At 52.4% G+C, this 13,209-nt stretch overlaps 1 long non-coding RNA gene across 1 annotated transcript; it reads left to right on the top strand.

Moving 5' to 3' along the window:
• The first annotated feature begins 9,900 nt into the window (after positions 1-9,900).
• LOC135188926 (uncharacterized) lies at positions 9,901-11,722 on the top strand. The gene is made up of 3 exons (XR_010307891.1): positions 9,901-9,969; positions 10,310-10,504; positions 11,485-11,722. It is a non-coding gene; the product is annotated as an uncharacterized LOC135188926 (long non-coding RNA).
• The last annotated feature ends 1,487 nt before the right edge of the window (positions 11,723-13,209 follow it).

Genomic DNA, 13,209 nt, shown 5'->3' with positions numbered 1-13,209 from the left:
GCCTCAGCCAGCCTGGCCTCAAACACCTCCAGCCATGAGGCCTCAACCACCTCCCTGGGCAACCCAGTCCAGCCTCTCACCACTCTCCTGCTCAACAACTTCCTCCTCACCTCCAGCCTCACTCTCCCCACCTCCAGCTTTGCTCCATTCCCCCCACTCCTGCCACTCCCTGACAGCCTAAGAAGTCCCTTCCCAGTTTTTTTTTGTGGGCTCCCTTCAGATCCAGCCTGCACAGCCTCAACTCTTTCAGTCTGTGCTCACAGCAGATCTGCTGCAGCCTCTGAGCATCCTTGTGGCCCTTCTCTGGACACACTCCAGCATCTCCACAGCGCTCTTGTCATAGGGTGTCCAGAACTGGATGCAGTACTCCAGGTGGGGTCTCACCAGTGCAGACTAGAGGGGTGAGGATCAGATCCTGAAAGGCCACAAGAAGGTCACTTGGGAGCCTCCTCTTCTCCAGCCTGCACAGCCCCAACTCTCAAGTAGATGATTTCTCTCTCTGGAGTTTTGCTCATTCATGTTGTGGCTGAAGCTGCATCTCCCAGCTTGCCTCGCTGAAGCTGTCGAGTGGATGGGAAGGAGGAACCTCAAAGCACCCAGCAGCATCTTCCTGCCTTTTCCTGGCTTGTCAGCAGAGTGTATTAAAGTTTCAGCTGTGCCCTGATAAGAATCACGAAGGATGTATATGTTTGCATTGTTTTTTTTGGCAAGAGCCAACCAAATGCTCTGTATTTATCATCTAAAACTGATTGTTTTTGGCACACCTCCTGTTTCTCCTGGATTTTGGCTTCAGCCCAACACAAACAGGGTGATCTTGAGCAAAACCATGCATTTTTAAGGCTCTGTTTGGAGAATTTTCAAAAGCATTCAGGGTCATGGATTTGTCTGGGAGTTTACTCTCCATTGCAGATAGCAGAAATGAGGGAGGTGGGGAAACACTGCATTTCCAGCCTGGCTGCAAGGTGCCAGCTGTTGTAGGGGGTTCGTCAAGGTTTACTCTTGTTCCTTGCAGGGGAAGTTCTGCAGCACTGGAAACTCAAACTGCTAAGTCAAGGGGAGGTGAGGAGCTGCAGGTGGGCTTGGGTAGGGGCAGGAACTTCTCTCCAGTGCTGATATCTCAGCTTGCTGCTTCCAAATGGTTCTTGTTCTCTAGAGCTGGATGAATTGCTTTGCCAGGAGCTGTCTCCTTCTGGGACCTATACATTGTTTGGGGGATTTCATAAAATCATAGAATCAACCAGTTTGGAAGAGAGCTCCAAGCTCATCCAGGCCAACCTATCCCCCAGCCCTATCCAATCAACCAGACCATGGCACTAAGTGCTCCAGCCAGGCTTTGCTTGAGCACCTCCAGGCACAGAGACTCCACCACCTCCCTGGGCAGCCCATTCCAATGCCAATCACTCTCTCTGGCAGGAATTTCCTCCTAACATCCAGCCTAGACCTGCCCTGACACAACTTGAGACTGTGTCCCCTTGTTCTGTTGCTGGTTGCCTGGCAGCAGAGCCCAATCCCATCTGGCTACAGCCTCCCTTCAGGGAGCTGCAGACAGCAATGAGCTCTGCCCTGATCCTCCTCTTCTGCAGGCTGCACACACTCAGCTCCCTCAGCCTCTCCTCACAGGGCTGTGCTCCAGGCCCCTCCCCAGCCTTGCTGCCCTTCTCCAAACACCTTCCAGCACCTCAACATCTCTCTGCAATTCAGGAGCCCAAGAGCTGGACACAGCACTCAAGGTGTGGCCTGCCCAGTGCTGAGCACAGGGGCAGAAGAACCTCTCTTGTCCTGCTGCCCACACTGCTCCTGAGCGAGGCCAGGATGCCATTGGCTCTGCTGCCCACTTGGGCACTGCTGCCTCATCTTCAGCTACTCTCTACCAGTACCCTCAGGTCCCTTTCTTCTTGGCTGCTCTCCAGCCTGTAGCACTGCTTGGGGTTGCTGTGACCAAAGTGCACTTATCAAAAGCAGAGCACTGTCCCCACTCAGGATGCTGACAGCAGGAGATAACGCAGGGCTCTCCAGAGGAGAGGTACTTGATCTGGGGCAGAGGTCTTGCAGCCTCAATCTATTCCTCCCAGGAAAAAGGAAAGAAAACCAACACACACACACACACACACACACACAAAAAAAAAAACTTCTCCTGGAATTCATTATGATAAAAAAATTGAATTTGTCTGTCTTGAAAAACTCTGTTGAACCTGGAAAGCAGCCCTCCTGGAGACTCGTGAGCTCCTGCCTTTCAGAACATTGTTTGCTGAGATAAAAATATTTCTGCCACACTTGTCACATGTATTTGAAAAACATATTAATCATTTAAACAAATATTAGCTCCCCAAGCCTATAAATACATTCACTGGGAGGAATCTACCCTTTGTTGTAATATTACAATGAAAAATATGCTAATACAGTTGCCTAATTGCTTGTGTTTGAATAACCTCTTTTGTGACAATAAATGTTTGTGGCAGCATCATTCAAACAAGAAATGGAGGATCTGGTGCCAGAGAGGATTATGTCTGCCACTGCCATCCCTCCTGATGTGAGGAGAAAAGTGTGTCCTGCTCCTGTTGTCTGGGAGCTGGAGTGGGTGAAGAGCAGGCCTGGTGGCCAATCTCATCAACTGGCACCATTCCCAGGCACCAAGTGGCAGGGAGCGATGCTTGCCCAGCTGATGCCAGGGCAGAGAGATGTTCCTGCATCCTCTGTGGGCACCTGGCGTGTGAGTGATGTGGTGTGAGTGAGCAATGTGAATTCAAGACCAAGGACTGAGAGCTGGGAAGATCTGAGACATCAGCTTACTTAGCTAGAAACCAAAAGCTGAGGTGGGGACTGAGCAGTAACAGCTGGGCTCAAGTTGATGGCTGCACTGCATGCTGCCAGCCTGGCTTTATCCTGGAGTGTGGGCACCCTGAAAGGGTCTGAGTTGCTGTGTCCACCCTCAGTGTGGGCACAGAGGGAAGCCCCAGGCACAAAGGAGCTGGTGTTTCTGTGAAACTTCCCTTTGCTGCTGCAGGGACTTGCAGGAGCTGTTTGATTTCTAGGCAAGGGGGAGTGTAGGAATAAAGACTTCTGGGCACACGAAGGGACTTGCCCTGAGCAAAGCAAGTGTGTCTGAACAGTGTCCTGCAAGATAAGGCAGCTTCTCACCCATGTCTTCTGCTCGTGGGCATCTCCATGGGCACCATCTCCTCCTTGCAGGAGGAATAAGGTGGCTGGTTTGGTGCCTGAACATGTTGGTGGTGACATTGCTGCTGATATTAGGTGACACATCCCACTCTGAACTGGGATTCCTGTCCAGAAATGCTCTGGGATGAAATGGGCATCTGTGGCAGCTTCCAGGTGTCTGAGCTCTGGGCAGCTTTTCACTGATGGACTAGAATGATAACCTTGTGCTAGTGATGCAGTTTGGATGGCAACTCCACCACCTCCCTGGGCAGCCCATTCCAATGCCAATCACTCTCTCTGGCAGGAATTTCCTCCTAACATCCAGCCTAGACCTCCCCTGGCACAACCTGAGGCTGTGTCCTCTTATTCTGTTGCTGCTTGCCTGGGAGAAGAGCCCAACCCCACCTGGCTACAGCCTCCCTTCAGGCAGCTGCAGACAGCAATGAGCTCTGCCCTGAGCCTCCTCTGCTGCAGGCTGCACACCCCCAGCTCCCTCAGCCTCTCCTCACAGGGCTGTGCTCCAGGCCCCTCCCCAGCCTTGCTGCCCTTCTCTGGACACCTTCCAGCACCTCAACATCTCTCTTGAATTGAGGAGCCCAGAACTGGACACAGCACTCAAGCTGTGGCCTGAGCAGTGCTGAGTACAGAGGCAGAACAACCTCCCTTAGGCAGCCACGGGTGAGAGCAAACTGCCTGAGCTTTCCTGGGAAGCCTTTTTATGTTCCATAGTGTGGAAATGGGCAGAGTGAAGAGCTGCTGCCTGCCTGTGGGAGGGTCTCTGCAGAGGGAACTGGTGGGGGAGTGCCAGCAGCTTGCAGCAGTGCTGCTCCTGCCTGGGCTGGAGCTGGAATTGCCAGCTGGGCTCTTTGCAGGACTTAGGGCAAAGAACAGATCATGCTTGGTCCTGTTGGCCACACTGGTTGGGGAAAGCTTCTCGAGCAGAGCCAAGGTGCCTCCTGCACAGCCTGTGTCAGGCTGGGCAGAGCCCCTGAGGCCTTTGCAAACGAATTCAGGGATTCTGCTGATTTTCTCACCCCTGTTCCACCCTGAGAGTTTAAACAATGGCAGTGTGGAAAACATCTACAGGGCTTGTTTGCTACCGAGTTGGTTGGATAAGGCTGGGTGATAGGTTGGATGGGATCATCTTGGATGTCTCTTCCAACCTGGTTGATTCTATGATCACTTCCCCAGAAGGTTTCCTCCTCACTGTTTCCCCCTGCAGCCAGCCTCCAGTCTGTGCCTGCACCCAGAGCTGAATCCGGAATGCCAAGAGGGTGCAGGTGCTGTGAGAAGCACCCAGGGCTGTGCAGGCATGGTGGGAACGGAGCCACCCACACAAAGCATCCTTTATGCTGCTGATTCCCACGGCTTCTGGCTGCTGGAGATAAGGACTTGGGCTCTCTGGTTACAGCTGGGGCTCTCAGGGTGTCAGGGCTGGGAGGAGGAGACACTCTTTGGGGTGAGGGAGAAGGGCATTCCTTGGAGTTGTCTGTCGCATGCTCTGGTCTTGTTGCACTGCTGAAGGTGGTCTCAGGGTCTGGCACTGGTGGAGATCCTTCTGTGCAGCTTCCTCCATAGCAGGCACTAAGAGGTTTGGTTTTCCCCCCTGCCCTGGAGTTCTGCTCTGCTCAGAGATGCTCTTTAGGTGGGAAATGCCTCCCAGGCCTCATCTCCCTAGATACCATCTGCTCTCCAAGGCTGAGGGTGAAAGGAAGTTTCCATCCCACCCCTTCTCTGCTATCAGCTGTGCACAGAATGAACAAGAGTTAAACCTAACAGCACTTGAGGAAAATAGTGTAAAGCCTCTTGAAATTCCCATCAAACTCAATCAGCAGGGCAACACTATCCCTAAACTACTGGAATGGGTCGAGGTTTTATGCTTTGCTGGAGAGCTTCCAAGTTGAGAATTGAATTGCACTGGGCTGCAAGATAAGTGGCTGTGAGCATCTCTTGTGTGGAGGATTCAGATGCTGGTGAGCAGTAGCACAGAGACAATTTCATGCCCAGGAGCTCTTCAAGCTGCGTTCTCCACAGGATCAAGCCCTGGGTACTGGGAACTGATCTCCCTGTGATCTCTGCCATGTACAGCCAGGTCCTCCTGGGATCACAGGATCAGAGGATGTCAAGGGTTGGAAAGGACCCAAAGAAATCATTGGCTCATAAAATCATAGAATCAAGCAGGTTGGAAGAGACCTCCAAGCTCAGCCAGTCCAACCTAGCACCCAGCCCTGGCCAATCAACCAGACCATGGCACTAAGTGCCCCAGATAGGCTTGGCTTCAACACCTCCAGTCCAACCCCTCTGCCAGAGCAGGACCATACAATCCAGATCAGGTCACACAGGAACACATCCAGACAGGCCTTGAAAGGCTCCAGAGAAGGAGACTCCACAACCTCTCTGGGCAGTCTGTGCCAGGGCTCTGAGACTCTTGCAGTCAAGAAGTTCCCCCTTGTGTTAAGCTGGAAACTCCTGTGCTGCAGTTTACATCCAATGCTCCTTGTCCTATCCCAGGGAGCAGTGAGCAGAGCCTGACCCCCAGCCCTCAGAGATTCATAGACATTGATTAAATCCCCTCTCAGTCTTCTCCAGACTAAACAGCCCCAGGTCCCTCAGCCTCTCCTCATCAGGCAGTGCTCCAGTCCTCCTCTCATCCTTGTAGCCCTTCACTGGACCCTCTCCAGCAAAGATGAGGTCTCACCAGGGTAGAGTAGAGGGGAAGGAGAACCTCCCTTGATCTGCTGGACACACTCTTCTTAATACACATCAGGATTCCCTTGGCCTTCTTGGCCACGAGGGCACACTGCTGCCCCATGGATGTTCTCCACCAGCATTCCCAGGTCCCTCTCCACAGGGCTGCTTTCCAGCAGATCCCCTCCCATTCTCTATTGGTGCAGTTGATTATTGCTTCCCAGGTGCAGGACTCTGCACTTGTCCTCGTTGAACCTCATTTGGTTCCTCTGTGCCCACCTCTTCAATCTGTCCAAGTATCACCTGGAAGGTGCCAGACTGCAGTGCTATGCTCACCATGGCCAGCCTTGGCTTGGAGAAGCAGCTCTGGCAGGGGGGGGCTGCAGGAACCCTCCTAGAGAACCAGCCACAACTGGGAGTGATGGAGCTGTAATGTGTAGGTGCTGCCCAGTAAGACCCTGGTGAGACAAACAGCCCTGACCTGGGGAGCAGCAGGTGATGCTGGCTGAGAGCTGGAAAGGTGGTGAGAGCTGGCCAGGGCTTTCCTTGCCTAGGAAATCAGGCAGATGTGCACTCCTGAGGGGTGGTGAGCAAGGGGTCAGGGTTGGGAAAGGCTCCTATCTCCTCCCTGTGTGTCTGTGCCTGGCTGGCAAGAGCCTGGGTGATGTTTTTTTTTAAAACAAATGGTTTTCTTTCTGAAAAAAAAATATGATTCTGGGATGAGTGACAATGTCTGGTGAGTGGTGGGACAAAATAAAAAGTGAAAGGGATATTTCTGGCAAGACAAAGGCTTCGTTTCATCTGTGTCAAAATGAAGCATTTGAGCCTTCTGTTCTGGAAAGATGTTTTGAGATAAAACTCAGTGTGGTTAACAAGGGAAAATGACAGGGGTGGGAAGGAAATGCAGCGTCTGGATCTCGCAGAGCAGGTAAATCACAGAATCATTCGGGTTGGAAAGGACCCTCGAGGTCATCAAATTCAACCATTAACCTTACTCTACAAAGTCCCCCCCTAAACCCCAAGCACCACATCTCAATGACCTTTAAACACTCCCCAGGGATGGTGACTCAACCACCTCCCTGGGCAGCCTGTTCCAATGTCTGACTCCTCTTTCAATGATTTTTTCTTCCCTAATATCCTGTTGCTGTTTGAGACCATTCCCTGAGCACCTGCTGCAGCATCTTGCACCTCCCTCTCCTATTTCCCTCCAGCTTCCTCCTCTTCTTTCCATCTCCTTCCTTTGCTCTCCATCTTCCTCTTTCCCCCCATATTCATCCTTTCCTCTCCCTCTCCTATTTCCCTCATCTTCCTTCTGTTCCTTCCATCACCTTCCTTCCCTCTCCATCTTCCTCTCCCCCCCATATTCATCCTTTCCTCTTCCTCTCCTATTTTCCCCCAGCATCCTCCTTTTCCTTCTATCACCTTCCTTTGCTCTCCATCTTCCTCTTTCCCCCCATATTCATCCTTTCCTCTCCCTCTCCTATTTCCCTCATCTTCCTTCTGTTCCTTCCATCACCTTCCTTCCCTCTCCATCTTCCTCCTTCCCATCATATTCATCCTTTTCTCTCCCTCTCCTATTTCCTCCATCTTCCTTCTGTTCCTTCCATCTCCTTCCTTCCCTCTCCATCTTCCTCTCCCCCCCATATTCATCCTTTCCTCTTCCTCTCCTATTTCCCCCCAGCATCCTCCTTTTCCTTCTATCACCTTCCTTCCCCCTCCATATTCATCCTTTCCCCCCATATTCATCCTTTCCTCTCCCTCTCCTATTTCCTCCATCTTCCTCCTTTTCTTTCCATCACCTTCCTTCCCTCTCCATCTTCTTCTTTCCCCCTGTATTCCTCCTTTCCTCTCCATCTCCTGTTTCCCTCCATCTTCCTCTTTTCATCTCCATCTCTGTACTTTTCCTCTCCATCTCCCTCCTTTCAGCATCACCTGTCCCTTTTCCACCCACACTGCATTTCCCCTTCTCCCCCCAAACCCACAACACCTGGGTCCTGTTAGAGTCTCCTCCCACCCCAGGTGTGGCCACTTTGCCCTCCCTGCCCACTCCCCTTTATAATCAGCCTTAGGGAAGGCAGCAGCTCTAAGCTGCGCCCGACTGGGCAGAGGATCCTCCTCCCATCACCACTGGTGAGTCCCCCTGGTGCACACTGGGTGAATGGGAGTGGAACAAAGGCCGGGGGGCCTGGTGGCCCCCCGGTTAGGTAGGATAGAGACTGACAGCTCCTGCTTTGATGCAGAGGGTGGGGCACTGTAAAATGTAACGTTCAGAAGCACAGCTGCCAGGGGACTGTGCCTGCTCTGCCTTGTTCTGCCTGTCCCTGCTCGCATGGGGGGTGATGCTGGCAGACAAGAACCCTTCCTACTGCCAGCAGCTGATGGTAGAGGGGAGGGGGATGGTGTGGGTGGTGGGATTCTGGGGCTAGTGAAGGCAGTCAGAGGGGTTGTTTTTCTAAGATGTGGCCTTCTCCTGCCCCTCCAAAGCACTTCTCTGCACTGTGCAAAGCTCTGCTGGTGCTGTAGCCAGGCTGCTGTGTCTTGGTTCGCAGCACCACATAATGTCAGACACTGGAAGGGACCCCCAAAGCTCAGCCAGTCAAACTCCCCCTGCCAGAGCAGGATCACCTATACCACATCACAAGGGGACACATCCAGGCAGGTCTTTAATATCTCCAGAGAGAGAGACTCCACAACCCCCCTGGGCAGCCTGTTCCAGAGCTCTGTCACCCTCACAGGGAAAGAATCCTCCTCATATTTAAATGAAGCTTCCTCTGCCTCAGCTTCCACCATTGCCCCTTGTGCTGTTATTGGGCATCACCCAGCAGAGCCTGGCTCCAGCCCCCTGGCACTCACCTTTACACATTGATGAAGACACCTCTTAGTCTCCTCCTCTCCAAGCTAAAGAACCCCAGCCCTTTGCCTTCCCACTTTGCCCTCCTTTGTGCTCCCATTTTTTGAGCATCTATTATTCTCCCAGTCCCTTTCCTTGCTCCGTTCTCCTTGGCTCTGAGTTCCAGAGTTCAGCTTGGCATGATGAGTGCTGCCTGAGTGTGGTGTCTCATCTCCCACGTTTGGGGAAGTCAGCCATGGAATTATCCTATAATGTGGAAATCATACAATTTCTCTCTGATCTTCCCTGAGCTTAGCATTTCATCTCGCTTATACTAAATGCAGCATGACTAAGTAGGCAAGAAAGGGATTTGAGCCCTTTTGTTACTTAAAATGTGAATTAGATGTTCCTGAGGGAAGTTTGTGTCACATTTGCAAGTTAAAAATGCATCAATTATCTGTACAGGGACCCCTTCCAGAGTGATGGTGGAGGAGGGGTAGAGTTGGTGCCTTCAAATTGGTCCTACCACCCACAGAGGCTGTTTGTTTGCAGGTGGGATCTTTGTTCCAGGCTGGGATGTGTTGTCCTGCTCAGAGGAGGGTTGGGTTTGAAGCTAGAGACACTTCACAGCTAGAGGAGGCTGTCCTGGTCCTTGTGACTGTTTTCATGGCCCTTGGTCTGCTCCTGACCACTCTAGCAGTGAAACATCCCACTGGAGCTCTGCTGCTCCTGCAGGCTGGACTGCTGGAGGTGATTCACACTTTGAGGAGTGATGCTGTCCCACGTGTGGCTTAGGAAAAGAAGCTGAGAGTGGACTTTCCATGCCCACTTCTCACCAGTTGGATGGGAACAGCATCTGTGAGCCTGGTGGAGTTGGGGGTCACCACCACAGAGCCAGCTCAGGACTGTGCTGTGTTTCTTTGTCCCCTGATGCTGGTGGGTGTGAGACTTCCCACTGGTGACCAGTTCTGCTGAGAGACCCAATGCATTCTGTGGGTCTGAAGTGATTGAGAGCCTTGGTACAGCAAGCCCACGTTTCAGCTGATTTCTTAGGTATTTTCTCCCAGGGCAGCAGTGGAGCCTCCCTGCTGCCAGGAGCTCCTGGCTGCTGCAGTTCAGAGGGCAGAATTAGGGGGCCCTGATCTCTGCCCCGGAGCATGCTTTGTTCTCCACTTAGGATCCCAGATCAGCTCTTGGCAGCAGCGTGGCTGCGGTACCAAGGTGAGATGCTGCTGTGGTCCTGATGAGAGTTTGCCTGCTGGATGCCTGATGACACAGCAGTGATGAACTCCCAGGTAGGGCTGCTCTCTGCTGAAGCTGCACAGCACACAAATCCTTGCATTTCTCATGGAAGCTGGGCTCAGCCCTGGCTGATGAAGCAAGCAAGGAGATGTCACAGGCACCAGGAGAGCAGCAGCCAGTGCTGGCTCTCAGAGCTCCTGAGGCACCAACCCATTTCTCACACCACCACTGGAGCCCCTCGTCCCCACTTCTCCAAGTGTCAGCTCTCATTTGTGCTCAAGCCTCTGCTGAAGACATCTCTCTGGCTGAATTATTCTGTTGCTCGATTGACCTCTTGCTTATAAATGCTTTGCCCTGGTGTTTAACTTGGAAGTTTCCTTTTTCTCTTTTAAGGCTCTCAGTCTGTGATGCTGAAAAATCCCTGTCTCTTCCTATTTTGGGCACCCCCAGTTACTCTGCTGCTGCTGGGCTCTTTCTGTGTGAAGACCTTCAGGCCACAGAGTCCTCTGCCTGGAGGCTCCTGGCTGCAGCGTGATGTGGGGATGTTCTTCAAACGGCCTCAGTGGGGAGCAGCCAGATGTCTAGCAGGTATGTGTTTGAGGATGCAGGAACCGTAAACAGGACTGGCAGCTGCCGAGGGAGCTTTCTCCCCGCTAAGAGGGAGTTCAGATGCTGCATCCTCAGCCTGATGTGAGGGGAAGGCAGGCAGGGAGCAGTGACTCTCTTTGACGGGGGTGTCGCAGAGCTGAGCTCAGCTTAGCTTGCAGCAGAGACAAGGCAGAGGTGTTAAGCTGGGAAGACTCAGAGCATGGCCACTTGAAAATCCCCAAAATGAAAGAAAAAAGTGTACCCAGTCCTTCCTTTCCTGGCCACATCTTCAGCTCTCTGGGTTTGCTCTGCCTGTTGGAGTCCTGGCTGAGCTGCTCACAGGGATTGGCATCATCTCCCAGCTTGGACATCTCAGAGACCCGGTGGAGCTTGGGGGCATGCTGGTGTTGGACAGCAGCCCCCACCTCACAGCTGGGCTTCTGCAGGGCAGGGCCTGTTTGGTGCCTTGGAAGGCAGCTGGCTTTGTGGAGCTGATCCCCAGGGTGGTGTTGGGACACAGGTGTCACCTACCCTGGTGGAGGGCTCGGGGTCCCAGCTGCCTGGAGAGCCTGGTGGCCAGATGCTGGGAGAAATGGAGGTTTCTTTGTGGAGCTCAGCTACTGGGGCTGCTGGAGCAGCTGAAGTGGAGGCTGGGCTCTCCCTCCAGCCCAGCTGTGGTGCTCAGCAGCCTTTGGGAAGGATCCCAGCTGCTGAAAGTGACAACTTGACTCAACAAGCTGAATTGGGAGCTCTTTCCAGTTCCAAACACTCTTTCTTGAGATGAAAAAGGTTAAAGAAAGCCATCTGCTTCTCGAGTTCAGCAGCTGAGCTGGAGGGTGGGATCCAGGTCCCTTGGGATGGGAGTGAGACACAAATGCTTTGTCTGCCTTTCTGGAAAAATGCTGTGGAAGTGTTATCTCTAAACAAACAAATGGTGTGGGAGTGAGCAGTGTGGTCTCTCCTTGGCTGTCTCCCTGCAGTGTCCCAGGGTCTGGGCACTCACCAAGCCAGAATGCAACGATCCCAGCAGTGTGACTACGCTGAGCTCCATGGCCATGAGAAGCTGGAGATTTCCTTTTGAAAGGAAGTTTCTGATCCTCCTGCTTGGAGTGAAGAAACCTTGCAAACATGACCTCTGAAGGCATGAAGTTAACCAAAATCCAGTGATGCCATAATGGAGAGAAAGGGGAGAGGGGAATGGTGAGGTGGGAAGTCTGCTCAGGGGGTGCTGGTGCAGGGGAGAGGATGAGGATGGAGCTGCCTGCTGCAGGGACACTACTCAAACCACCCCAGTGCTGTGGTGCCAGCAGAATGTTTCTGTTGTGAGGGGAGGGGGGGAAAGGGAATGTGTAAGGTCTTAGTCCCAAACTCTCTTAAGGCTCACAGCATGTCAGGGGTTGGAAGAGACCCAAAGAGGTCATTGAGTCCAACCCCCCTGCCAGAGCAGGACCATACAATCTAGCTCAGGTCACACAGGAACACATCCAGACAGGCCTGGAAAGGCTCCAGAGAAGGAGACTCCACAACCTCTCTGGGCAGCCTGTGCCAGTGCTCTGGGACCTTCATAGTCAAGAAGTTGCCCCTTGTGTTAAGCTGGAACCTCCTGTGCTGCAGCTTCCATCCATTGCTCCTTGTCCTATCCCAGGGAGCAAGTGAGCAGAGCCTGTCCCCTCCTCCTGACCCCCAGCCCTCAGATAATTCTAAACCTTGATTAAATCCCCTCTCAGTCTTCTCTTCTCCAGACTAAGCAGCCCCAGGTCCCTCATCAGGCAGTGCTCCAGTCTCCTCATCATCCTTGTCTGCTGGACCCTTGCTAGCATGAGGAGAGCTGCTCCTCATATCCTGAAGCAGCCTTACTTGGGGAAGCCCAAACTGCTTCCCAGTGAAGAAGCAGCTGCTCCCTGCAAGCCTAAACCATCATTGATGCTCATCGTGTCCCTTTTAAACCTGATCTAGCTGGAGTTGCAGAGGGCACTCTGGGGATGGAATTGCTGCCACCTAATTGATTTTGATTTTTATTTTCACTGCAGCAGGGTAATTATGGAAGCCAGCCATAATTATTGGAACACAACTAGAGGTATTTCATTATTAAAATACCCCTATGACTTATTATTAATTCATTAAATAAATTCGGATTATATCCCTCAATAATTAATGCACTGAAGTTTGTTCTGTGAACTCTTCCTTTTACTAGTAATGTGTCAGCTGTTGGGATTTCTTCTCCTTCCCACTCCCCCCTCTCTCTTTTTAATACCACCAAAGTGCTGGGGAAGAACAGACACTTCCTTAGAGAGGTAGGTGGGACCAGGGAGGCTTTGGTTTGGTTTGAAACCATTCTTCCAGCCAGCTGTGGGGCTGAGCTGCCTCTTTGTGTTTGGGAAGCAGTTCTGAGGTGTTCTGGAGGATCCCTCAGTGCTTCTCTCTGCACCATGGTACCAGGGAGGTTTCAGATGCTGTGACTGGGGGTTTCTGAGGGGAAGGGATGGCATTTGGGTGTGTGCTGTTGGGGGTCAGGTCCTCTGAGGTTTTGTTTTCCTCTCTGCATACCTTGGTTTAAGGGAGGTAGTGTGGATCCCTGGGTGGTTTGGCTTTTAGAGAGCTGAGGTCTTCTGGGGAATCCAGGAGGTGTTGGATGCTGCCACATAGGTGGCTTGCAAGCTAGGGCTGTCACTTGGGCAGGACACTTGGGTGTCCATTTGTGCCAT

The sequence above is a fragment of the Pogoniulus pusillus genome, chromosome 30, assembly GCF_015220805.1.
Source record: "Pogoniulus pusillus isolate bPogPus1 chromosome 30, bPogPus1.pri, whole genome shotgun sequence".
NCBI lineage: Eukaryota > Metazoa > Chordata > Aves > Piciformes > Lybiidae > Pogoniulus > Pogoniulus pusillus.
Note: the sequence above shows the minus strand (reverse complement) of the source record. Positions and strands in the feature narration are given on the sequence as shown.